Source organism: Astyanax mexicanus, chromosome 13 (assembly GCF_023375975.1).
Source record: "Astyanax mexicanus isolate ESR-SI-001 chromosome 13, AstMex3_surface, whole genome shotgun sequence".
NCBI classification, from domain to species: Eukaryota; Metazoa; Chordata; class Actinopteri; order Characiformes; family Acestrorhamphidae; genus Astyanax; species Astyanax mexicanus.
Window position 1 is genome coordinate 11554432 of NC_064420.1, and position 13681 is coordinate 11568112.

Genomic DNA, 13681 nt, shown 5'->3' on the forward strand with positions numbered 1-13681 from the left:
TAAAGTTGCGTGTCATCAGCATAGCAGTGAAAGTTAATACCATGCCTACGGATAATTTTACCCAGTGGTAGCATATAAAGAGTAAAGAGTAATGGACCCAGTATTGATCCTTGAGGGACACCATATTTTACTCTAGACTGATAAGAGCATTCGTTATTTAAGTAAACACACTGGAATCGATCTCTCAGATAAGATCTGAACCAGGTGAGGGCTGATCCTTTCATTCCTATAAGATTTTCTAACCTATCAAGCAGAATAGCGTGATCCATGGTGTCAAAGGCAGCACTAAGATCTAGCAGTACAAGGATGGCATTACTGCCCCTATCAAGAGCTGAAAGTAAATCATTAGTTACTCTAAGTAGAGTTGTTTCAGTACTATGGTTTTGTCTAAATCCAGATTGAAAAACCTCTTGCCTACTATTACTTTGTAGATACAAGCGCAGCTGGTTAAACACAATTTTTTCTAGGATTTTGGCTATAAAGGAAAGATTAGAAATTGGTCTATAATTAGCAAGCTCGCGGATTGATAATGGGCTTAATGACCGCCAATTTAAGAGAATTGGGTACGTAGCCCATGCTAAGGGATGAATTTACTATTTCTAGTAATGATTTTCCCACCTTTGGCAGTGCCTGTTTAAATAATTGTGTGGGTACTGGATCTAATATACATGATGTTGATTTTGATGAGTTAATTACACTAAGTAAATCTTTTTCTGTAACCGGGCTGAAACACTCTAGGTGTGTCTCAGAGCTGGAGCAGCATTCATCGATATCTATAAGTAAATTTTGGGGGTGATACTGAATTTTTTGTCTAATGCTATTAATTTTATCATCAAAGAACTTGATGAAATCATTACTATTAATGTTGACAGGGATAACGGAGCTAGTTTGTTTTTGACTGCCGGTGAGTTTAGCCACAGTAGTGAAAAGGAATCTAGGATTGTCTCTATTTTTCTCAATAAGCAATGAAATATACTGGGATTTTGTTTTAATTAGGGCTTTTTTGTAGTCTGTGAGACTATGCTGCCATGCTAGCCGGAAAAATTCTAGTTTTGTGTGTCGCCATTTACGTTCAAAGTTACGAGTGGTTTGTTTTAATGTACGTGTTTGGTCATTATACCACAGTGCTAGCTTTTTATCCCTGATTTGTTTTATTTTTGTCGGCGCTACGCGGTCAAGGTTAGAGCGGAGCACAGTTTGTAGATTTTCTGTTTTGTGCTCGAGATCATGCTCATAGGACGGAAGGGAGATGGTTAAGTCGGGGAGTTTATTTACAAATTCATTAGCAATTGCGGTTGTTATTTTACGCTTGCTGATATAGCGGGGCGGGAGGAGGATATTTTGATTAAAAACTATTTCAAACATAATTAGATAATGATCGGATATTGAGTCATCTTGAGAAAGAGTAACTATATTCTCAGCCTCAATACCCAGTGTCAAAACTAAGTCTAATGTATGACTACATCGGTGAGTGTGGCCAATTATATTTTGTTTAAAGCCTAGAGCATCTAAAACTGATTTAAATGCAATTTTTAGTGGATCCTGGTCCTTTTCAAAGTGGATATTAAAGTCTCCAACAATTATGATCTTATCAGAAAGAAGAATTACTGCTGCTAGAAAGTCAGCAAATTCACTAATAAAATTTGAGTATGGTCCAGGAGGATGATACAGTGTTATAAGCAGAAACGAATGCTGCGTTTTGGAAGCAGGAGACGGGCCTGCTACTTTAAGACTAAGAACTTCAAACGACTTAGCATCCAATTGTGAGTTTTGAGATATACCTAACATTGAGTCATAGATTGTGGCAACACCACCGCCACGACCAGAGCCGCGTGGGTAACTGAAATAGCTAAAACCTGGGGGGGTAGACTCATTTAAAGCGATATATTCATCAGGTTTAATCCAGGTTTCACACAGACATAGTGCAGTAAGGTGATTATCAGTAATAATATCATTAACAATAACTGATTTTGGTGCTAGCGATCTTATATTTAATATCCCTAGTTTCATAGTGACGCTGCTGGTACTCTGAGAGACGGATGCTGTTGTTTTAATTTTAATAAGATTATTAAAACAGATTTTCTGAGTTTTTCGGTTTCGAGCGACACGGGGGACAGACACAGTCTCAATCCTACAAGGTAAAAATGCACTTGTATCTGAAAAAGGCACATAATTAAAACTCACGGCCTTATGCACAGGAAAGTGGCAAGATAACTCATTAGAACAATGTATATTACTAAACTGCCCATTACTTAGACCACTAACCTGGCCGGTATGACTGGTTAGAGCCAGTCAGTCCCGGCGTAGCACCGCCTCAATGTTACCAGAGAGGACGGTGGATCTCAGGCGCCTGGGGTGAAGCCCGTCTCGGTGGAAGAGGGCTGGATGCTCCCGAAAACTCTCCCAGTTGTCCACGTAGCCAACTCCACTAGCAGAGCACCAGTCCCGCAGCCAGCAGTGGAGAGCGTAGAGGCGGCTGAACGGCTGGCTCCCGCGGCGGTAGGTGGGCATCGGACCAGAGATGAGGAGGCGGGCGCGGGTCAGTCTGCGAGCGGTGTCCAGAAGAGTGCGGAAGTGCTCCTTCAGGAACTCACTGCGCCGGGCGGACGTGTCGTTGGTACCCACATGCAGTATGACGGTGCCGGGGTCCCCGCGATGCCGAAGCACCGTAGGAAGCCGCCGGGCGACGTCCAGGACCCGAGCTCCTGGAAAACATGACACTGCAGCATTACCCTTAACATTAGACACCTTTAAATGCCTAACAATGGAATCTCCGACAATGAGGGTACTGCCCTTATCTGTTTTCCTCGGGGCTGGGGGAGGTGAAGGAGGCGACGGCGACGAGCTGAGGACCTCAAACCGTTTTGCGGATGCAAAATCCGGCTGAGAAGGTAGGGGGGAAACCCGCTTTCCTCGGCCGCGCTGCCGCTCCCAGGCCCCTCCCGGAGCGGGGATGAAGTAGACGACCGCGCAGGCAGCACCGGGTTGGAGACGGCCGCGAAGGCGGCATCGCGCGATTCCTCCAGCCTTGTCCTCTGCCGATGGAGCTCCGACTGCCTCTCAAGCAGGTGCTGGATCTGCTGATCCAGACGGACGAGCTCCTCGCTGAGTGTCAGGAGAGCACGATCCTCCGCACACGCCATTAACTCGAAGTAAGCACAAACACACAAAAAACAACGGCAAAAATCGAGAAATAACACAAAAATAATGGCTACCTGAGGGATTTTATAAGTTTAGGAAGGTTATAAGACGGTTAAAAGTTAATAAGTAGTAGAAAACGTAAACAAATAGCTAAAACAGAGACTAGCAACAGAGACGAGCTAAACAAACAGCAAGCAGGTATGCAAGCCGGGATAGCAGTGTAAATCAGACATATTGTGGTGACCTAAACATGTCTGGACTTGAATAAAAAAAAAGGTTCCCACTTGAAAGTAGTAGAAATCAGGACAGCGTTAAATGTTGAAGAGACCTCTATTCACAGGATAGGGATGGCCTATAATAGGATAAGGTCAGAGCTTGGTAAAGTCAGTCAAAATAAGTTTATATAGGTTTGCAATGGACCCATCACTCCGGTGGTTTGCACCATAGGCTATTTACTTTACTTAAGCCTGAGTTAATCTGTGCCACAATTTATTGATTTGTAACTGCTATTAGAGCTATTACCTATGGGCAGGGGATGTGGTTCTGAGAGCACAAAAGCTGCTCCAGATCAGCATTGCTCCTCTTCAGTTCAGCTCCTTTGGAGTCAGAAGGCCTTCCACCCACTCTAGTTCACTGTTCTCTTACACTGAGATCATCACCTATTTAGTGACACTGAGGTGATTAAAAACTTCAGCCGCACTGCTGTGTCCGATCTACTCATACCAGCACAACACACACCAACACCACCACGCCAGGGTCACTGCGGTGCTGAGAATGACTCACCACCCAAATAATACCTGCTATGTAGTGTTCCTGTGGGGTCCTGACCATTGATGAATAGGGTAAAAGAAGGATAAATTGAGTTAAATCTGAGATATGATGGAACTAGTCATTGGTGGACTCTAGGCTATTTTAAGGGCAGGGGGAAATAAATTTAACGGGCACCTGCTTGCATAGCATGGGCACCACAAGCATACAGTGGCTTGCAAAAGTATTCATAACCCTTGAACTTTTTCACATTTTGCCACATTACAGCCACAAACTTAAATGTATTTTATTGAGTTTTCAGGCATAGACCAAGACAAAGTAGTCCCAATTGTGAAGTGGAATGAAAATTATTATTTTTTTTTAATTAAATAAAAATCTGAAAGGTATTCAGGTTCCTTTATCCTGAACCCCCTAAATAAAATCCAGTAAAATCAATTGCTTTCAGAATTCACTTACTAAGTAAGAGTACAGCTGTGTGTCATTTAGTCTTGGTATGAATACAGCTATGCCTTAAAGGTTTGTTAAGTGAATGATAGTGAACAAACAGCTAGATGAAAGATAAAATACAGGGCCTGGAAGAAAGCCTGTTGGAGGCTGTAGATTCATTTTCAAGCAAGACAATGGCCCTAAACATACAGCCAAAGCTACAGTGAAATGGTTTAGATAAAAAAATATTCATGTGTTAGAATGGCCCAGCCGACCTGGCTAAGCTTGAGCTTTTTGCAAAAAAGATAAGGCAAAAACCTCCCTAGATGCACAAAGCTGGTAGAGATGTACCCTGTAAATGAAGCTGTAATTGCAATGAAAGCTGGATCTAATAAGTAATGATATATGGGCTGAATACTTTTCAGGGTGTTTTTTTAATTAACATTTTGAAAAACACGTATAGTTTTCCTCAAATTTACTATAATCTTTATTGTTGGGAGTTGTAGAATATTGCTTGCCTGTGCCTACAACTCTCCAAAAGGGAGTGCTTTCTCAGATAACAGCACATTTGTGTTTCAGTTTCTGATTCACCATACACCATAATATCAGCAACACTTATATAGGTCATTTAAAATAAAGCAAATAATATTGAACTTACATAAACTGATAGTTTTTTAGGTATCCTGTGATTAAGACCAAAACCAGAGTGAGGAAACACTAGAAGACCCACTATACTAGGGTGACCATATTTTCATGTGGGTAAACCAGGACACCTGGGATCCAGGTGTCCTACTGTTGCTCGTTTCTTTCTCTCAATAAAGAAACCTGAACATGGTGACCCCGAAATTTGGACATTGCGGCGCTACGTGGCAAGTACGAGGAGAAAACTTGATGGAAACTTGTGTGTAATGCTTCTCGAAGGGGTATATATGGACTGTCTATTGTATCTTCAAGCCAAATATCCAGCTGGATAACTCTGTATGAGTAAAACATGGCACAGCACTACAAACCTCAGACGCAAGTCGCCTCCAGAGATGCATATAGTCAATACTGTTTGTGGCGCAAAGAGGAACATGATAAAGTTAAGCTAAATCATGTAATTATATGGGCTGGTGCACAAGTTGCACGACTTGTTGAAGTCAAGCGAGCCGAAGACCCTGAATGTAAAGTTACCACGGTAGATGAGCTGTTAAACTGCCTTGATGGAATCCTCACACATTCGACACACTTTCGCGAGGCAAGGGAGGACTTTTACAATGCAAAACAGACCACTGGTGAGAATACTACCGCATTTTACAGTCGCATTCTTGAACTACACAAACAGGCTGACTTTCCCGAAGGCTCTGATTTCCTCATTGTGAATAAATTAATTCAATGGTTGCACTAATGTCGAATGCAAACGAAAGCTAATGACTAAAGAAACAACAGTCACAGTAAAAACGTGCTTGGACATGTTACGGCGATACGAGTCTATGGATGCAACAATACAACGTTTCACCGAAACACGGGTGCATGCAACATACTCTCACGATCCATCAGCGGATCTCAGCAGCGGGGAGGTAAGCCGAAAACGAGTTCAAGCCTGCGACAGGGGACTCAAACTCAAACAGGGAATGCAGATGGTGTGGTAGACAGATTCATGCTCATGATAAATGTCCAGCTCAAGATGTTAAATGCAATTTCTGCAAAAAAACGGGTCACTTTGAAAAAGTGTGTAGGCTTAAAAAATCAGTAAAAACCACTAAAAACCACTAACGCAGTTCAAGTAGCAGACACTGATCTGAGTGCAGAGAAAGATGCATGTGACTATGCCTATGACATAAGTACTGTTCAACCAACAAATGTTCATGCACGTGAGGTAATGGCAAATGTCATTTTCCACACCACAGGCAACCATTGCCTACAAGGAAAGGTTGATACTGGAGCAATGACAACATGTATGCCGACTTCACTCTTGCCTAAATTGAACATCACAAAGAACTCCCTACTTTCCGCCAACATCCGACTGCGTAGTGTTACTGGAGCAAACTTACCAGTCAGTGGCAAAATCAAAACAAAAGTCACATGCAATGGCATCACCCGCACTGTCGAAATTATCATTACAATGGTGGGTACAGAGCTTATACTTGGGCTTAAGTTTTGCAAGCAATTCAAACTTGTCCAAATATCCAGTGTGTGCATTCAGAGAAACATTAATGTTGAGGCTGTGCATATTACAGAGGAGTCTGACATAGACTATGAGTCTCTCCGAAATAAATGGTGATGTCATTTACCCCTGGGAAAGGAGACAGGTGATCCCCTGGAGGATTTGAAACGCATATTTCCTGAAATGTTTGATGGTTCTGTTGGTTTATTTGATGACGAGGCAGAGCTGCAATTGACACCAGGTGCCATACCTGTACAACTCTCCCCACGCACGGTCCCAGTGAGTGTACTACCCAGGCTCAAGAATGAATTGGATCGCACGCCCATGCCCAGAAACAACCAGCTGGGTTCACAATCTGGTGATAGTCATCAAAACGAATGGTGACATCCAGTTGTGCTTTGACCCCAAGAATTTAAACAAATGCTTAGTGCGCAACATTTATTACACTGCTTCATGGGAAGATGCCCAAAACACTTTCAAGAATGGAAAATACTTCTCAACCCTGGATGCTAAAAGTGGCTACTGGACACAGAAGCTGAGCCCAGAAAGTCAGCCATTGACCGCATTCAACACCCCATTCAAGAAATACTGCTTTGTTCGCTTACCATTTGGCCTATCTGTATCATCAGAAATCTTCTGTGCCCAAATGGACAAAGCCCTGGTGGGAGTCCCAAGCACATTTCCTTGTGCAGATGATGTAAAAATCCAGGTCTCCACTGAAGAGCGTCATGACATCCACCTTCTTGAGACAGTGAGCCGAGCTAAGGCTGCTGGGATTAAATTTAACCCGGACAAGTGTCAGGTGAAAAAGACCCATATTGAGTACTTCGGAAGAATAATTTCCCCAGACGGTGTGGAACCTTGCCCCAAAAAGGTGAAGGCCATCCTACAGCTTGGCGCTCCAGACAACAAACAGGAACTACAGAGTTTCCTGGGGTTAGTCAATTTCATATCCAATTTCATCCCAAATCTGGCCCAGAAAACAGTCAGCATGCATGGCCTCCTAAAAAAAGGTGTTCACTACACCTGGACTGCTGAAATGCAAACTGAGTTTGACAGTGTCAACGCAGGGATCTCACAAGCAATGAAGCTTACACACTTTGATCCTGTCAAACAGGTGGTTATCGAGACAGATGCATCCCTCAAAGGGCTTGGGGCAGTGCTCCTACAACATGGATGCCCAGTGAAGTTCTTAAGCCAGTCACTGACCGCTACTGAGAGTGAGTATTCAAACATAGAAAGAGAACTCTTGACAGTGCTTTTTGCATGTGAGAAGCTGCACGTATATGTGTTTGGAAGACGTGTCGACGTTCACACTGATCACAAGCCACTAGAATCCATTTTCAATAAGCCAATCAGCCTGGCTCCACCCCGCCTGCAGAGAATGCTTCTGAGACGCCGCACTTACAACATTAATGTCAAATACGTTGGTGCCAAACACGTTCCTCTGGCTGACACATTGTCCAGGCTGGTCAAACCTGGCTCAGACCCGACAATTCCAGGCTTGGATATCAACATCGCTCAGGTCCTCAGGATAAGGCATACATGCCTGGCAATCTTGCAGGAGGAAACCTGCAAGAAAGTGTGATCCTGTGCTCTCCAGATTAGGTCAGCTGATCAGCAATGGGTGGCCTGATAGTATGCAAGAACTGCCAGATACATTACAATGTTATTGGTGTTTCTGTGACGAGCTCTCATGCCCTGATGGCCTCATAATGAAGGGTAGTTGAGTAGTTGTCCCATCAACAATGAGGTCAGACACACTACAGACAGCGATGGCCACCAAGGCGTATCTGCTACACTCCAGCGAGCTCGACGTGCAGTTTACTTGCCCAAGATGCAAGATGACATCACTGATCTTGTCAATCGCTGCAATAAGTGCAAAGTACATGGTGCAAAGAAACCCCGCCCACCAGAGAGGCAAATATCCACGACCAGACCCATGGAGGTTCTGGGTTGCAACCTTATGGACTTCCAAGGCCTGCCTATCCTGGTATCCATCGATTATCTTTCTGGCTATGTCTTCATAGACCCACTATGAAGCAGCGCCACCAGTGTTGTAACTGCCCGCCTGAATGACAATTTCTGGCGATTCGGCCTACCTGAGAAGATCATATCTGACAATGGTCCATGTTTTCGGTCAGAACAATTCCAGAAGTATTGTGAGCTGTTTGAGATTCACCAAACCACCACCAGCCCTTACCACCATCAAAGCAATGGCAGAGTCGAACGTGCAATCCAAACTGTACGTAGCATTCTCAAGAAGTGTAAGACTGATGCTGACATCACACTAGCCATCCTGGCCTATCTCGACACCCCAATCAGTGCAGACCTGCCATCGCCAGCTGACTTATTCCTCAGCAGACGCATAAACACTTGACTCCACTCACCTCTTTGAGAAACAGAAGCTCAACCTCACAGACAAGAGACCAGCCCATCTGAAACCTCAACATGCCCCACAGGTACACTACGCACCACGGCAGCCTATCTGGTACACAGAGGACTGCTCATCAGAGTGGAAAGCAGGCTACATAGACATTGCTGACAAACATCCAGACTCCTACTGGATCATAGATCAGCGGCACCCCATTATGCAGATCTCAGCGTCCCTGACAGTGGTGATGATGCCTCACCTGGCACCACTAATGGTGAGGTGACCAATAAGGTTGCCACCAAGTCCACATGCAGCAATGCCTGATAACCCTCCAGTCAACATCCCGGTCCCCTTGAAACCAGTGCCTCCAGAAAAACCATCACCAGCACTGAGGCGATCTGGTCAGGAGGCCAAGTCCACAAAAGACCCCAACTTTGTGTACACTGTGTACAAAGGTAGGTGCTGAGGACCTAGCCTACAGTAAGACATGTCCTGGGACCTCTGTCTTACAAGTGTATGGTTGTCATGTTATATAAAAAATAAAATAAAAAAAATAAAATGTTGAATGCTCAAATTTTGCAATGTTGACATGTTGGAAGTGTTTGAAGAGCTCTAACGCACCAATAATCACGTGTCACAGCATCCTGAATCATTACTACATCTCTGCTGTTTGTAACAAATCAAACCGTTTGTAAATCGGGTAAAAATTGGTAGAGTTGTGATTATTATACGTTTATTAAACTCCTTTCTCAGTGTAAATAAATCTACTGGGGGCGCATGATTGCCAACTCCAAAATGGCAGCCACGCTGAAACATCAGCTCCAATAGACCAATAGACGACCACCTTTCGACACACCCACACCTTTCGACACGCCCACACCTTTCGACACGCCCACTATTCCGAGCTGCAGAGACCCATGTCTCAATAATACTGTTCTACTCTTGCTCGTTTCTCTCTCTCAGTAAAGATATGGATGTATTTTCCCCTCAGCAAAAAGGAATAAAAACACATTATTAGTGGCCCATAAGCATGTATCAGCTTTTCTCAGACTGCACTGCAAATTAATTTATAGAACTGAATATAGTGATGCAGCAAAAAAAAAAAAAAAAAAAGCATTTTTGGCAGTATGTTTTTTTGTTTCTTTGCATTTGAGAAAATATACTGTACCACTAAACACCATTAAAAGACAGCAGAATGGTTGTTTAAATTGTGTCATATTTATACAGAATCATATTTATACAGAAGTTGTTTTGCATGTAGAACCAGTTGCGCGAATCTCAGAAAGTGCTAAAACTAATTGGTCTTGGGTATGTAATCTCACCCAGACTTGCTTATTTAGTTTATGACCCTGTGTGACACACTGATATCTATAAAAATGTACGAAGTACCAGAGATGTATAGTAATTAAGTAGAACTACTGTACTGCTGTACTAAATACTAAAATGCTGTATATGTATCTACTGAAGTAATTTTTTCTTCTACATCCACTTTTACTTCACTACATATTTTGGAAGAGTGTATAACTTTTACTCTGATACACTGTTTATGTGCTGCATCATTACTTGTTACAATTATAAAAAGGTTAGGAATCATTCCAAACCCATATTATCACTAAAGCCAGAGCAGACAGTTGCAAAACCGCCAAGAGATCATCAGAAATAGTTTAAAAAAAATAAAGGTTTTGACCAGAAACAAACCTTTTTTTTTACCACTTGGAGGGATAGCTTCATAGCTTCACCCAGTGGGTAAAAAATTCCCATACTCTGTCCTTGCTGTGCTCCTCTTTATAAAGTCTTAGCCCCTCCCTCAAGGCCAATCCAACCGAAGAAGCTTCAATTAACTAAATTATCAAACATATAAATTAACTTTAAGGATATAGACGAAAGGCAAATAGATAAGGCAAATAGTTTAAACACGTAAGTACAAAATAAACACTGAAGTATAAACTAATAAATGTTCCTATTAAACATATGGCAGAAACTTAAAGTTAAACGATAATACCCCCCTGCCCCAACTTCACTGATGGTATGTCCTATTCCTAAAGACGGGAAAATCCCCTATAACTGGGCTGATTTTTTATTTTTTATTTCTAATTTTCCCATTTTCTCCCCAATTTACATGGCCAATTACCCAACCCACTCATTAGGACACCCCCTATCACTAGTAATGCCCCAACACACCAGGAGGGTGAAGACTAACACATGCTTCCTCCGATACATGTGAAGTCAGCCACCGCTTCTTTTCGAGCTGCTGCTGATGCAGCATTGCCGAGCAGCCAGCGCACTCGGAGGAAAGCGCAGCGGCTCGGTTCCGGTACATCAGCTCACAGATGCCCTGTGCTGAAGACATCACCATAGGAGTGATGTGGGGAAAGAGCGCCATCTACCCACCCAGAGGGAGCAGGGCCAATTTTGCTCCCTCTGAACGCCGGCAGCTTGATGGCAAAGCTGCATTAATGAGGGTTCTAACCTGCGACCTCCTGCTCATAGTGGCAGCGCTTTAGACCACTGGACCACTCTGCGCCCCATAACTGGGCTGATTGTTGCAGTTTCCTCTGTTTGTGAGTGTTCTACGATTGCTGCATGTGTTTCAATGCTTAGTTTCCACCTTAGAACTGAATAAAATGTTTTTTTTTTTGTTTTTTTTTAACAGGCATGGTAAAAATGCTTATTAGGTAAAAGCTTATAAGCAGTTTTTTTGTTAAGGAGACCTATCAAGCTCATAAACACAGGTAAAAGACAGTGGAAAAAGTAAGCAATGTTTCAGTTTCTTAATGAATTAGTGTGTGAAATATCTAAAAGGGTTCTAGTGTAACTCAGAATTGGTACACAATGTTACCAATTGAACAGAGTCCCCAAGTTGTGGACACAGTCTGAGATTTCCTAAAGTTAGACCATCCAAACCTAAAATAATCATGTAGTTTTGTTTCTCTATTGCATTAAGTGTATAATAAAACAATCTATGTGGAGGTAATGTAAAGAATACCATGATCTTACCAGTGAGAAGTAGGAAGCCACAAATAAATACTGAGTCAAAATAACAGCCAAAATAACAAGAAACAAACTACATAAAGCAAACCTGGAAAACTGAAGACAAAAAACACAGCAGGTTTGAGGCTAAACAAAACATTTAAACACGATCTGGACAGAGTAACAGGACATGTTCAAACAAAAAGTGCGACAGAGAACAAAGGAGCACATGAGGTATTTATACACAGGCACACACAAGGGACACCTGTAGAGGTAATGAGGGGGGCGGACTCACAAATGAGACAGGAGGGTTTACAGATGACGGGGCTAAGGCGGAGACAAGACCAAAACACAACATTAGCACATGGCTGGGAAACATGACCGGTAAACAAAAGAACAGGACAGGAGCAGGAAGGAACCAAAAAAAGCAAAGACACTGGACTGACACAGGCTAAGGTGTGACACCCCCCCCCCCCCCAATTATCATTCTATAATTCGCACCCTGTTTACCATCACATCACTTAAATAATTTCCATGTACACATACACTTTTGTATTCATTGAGATTTGTGGCAAAAAAAAAATATTTTATACATAGATATTCCACGATTATTTTAGTTTGTCATATATAATTTTGCACAGTGGGAATCACTAGTGAGAACGAGTCAACAAAGCTTTGGGTAATAAACCTTTTGGTGACCTTTTAAGCTGGAAAGCCTCATGGGTTTATGAAGCTTTGTTTTGTCATCACTAGATGTGAGTCTAAACTGATTCACAAGTAAGTTAATTCTTTTCATTGAGTCAGTTTGACAGAGTCAATCTCAAGAGGTAGTGAGAACTGTGCAGTACATGAGAGGGCAGATTACCAGACAGGGATTAGGCATCCAGAAACCCCAAAAGTGTCTCCTTTTTCCTACCGATCCTCCTCCTCTCCCTCTCCGTGACCCGGAAACTGATTTCGTGATACCATCTTGCCGCTTGTCTTGCCACTTAAAATCCTCCTCGAAGAAGCTTCCAACAGAGGATACATAAGAGCATCCTACTCTGGAAGACTTTAAGGTATTTCCGAATGACATCACTTAATTCCTGCCCACAGAGCACGCGAAAATGGAGTCGGCAATGCACAAATATACATCGTAAACATTTTATTTAACTATGTTTCTTATCTAATTAAACAGCCAGTAAAGCACTAATATAATTTATACATTATATGAGCTGTATGTTCAGTAAAACTATATTAAGGACCCTATTTTTAACATGTACATACACACACACACACATACATATATACAGACACATATATATACATATATATATATATAATTTTGGTTATTATTAGTAGTATTTTTTTTTTTACTTAGGGACTGATGAGGAAACTGAAACCATCATAAGGCTGAGGTCAGACATGCGGCCAAAAATGCCTGGGAGTATACATGATTTAATTGGAATATCTGAACATTTAGCTGTGTTTGACAGTAATGTTCCATTGATGCTGTTTAAACTATGCCATTGATGCTGTTTAATTTTTTTCACTTCAAGATAATATTTATTATTATATTTATTATTTATTAAGATTTGTTATTTGTTTTATTTAATTTTTAATGCAATCATATTTCACTACTAAAATATTATAATATTTACATATGCAGCCTTCATCAATAGCTAATCACGCTGTACTTTAAAGCTAAATATGCTTAATATGCTTAAGTTATGATCTCTAGAATTTGGAATTGCGTTCATTGGTTTCTCTTTTTTTATTTTTGTATGCAGAGCTCTATCCAGAAGCTGTGATTGGCTGGGCAGTATGAATTGGCTTACTTCATTGGTAGTCAACATCCTATCTAAAAGTCCCATTTC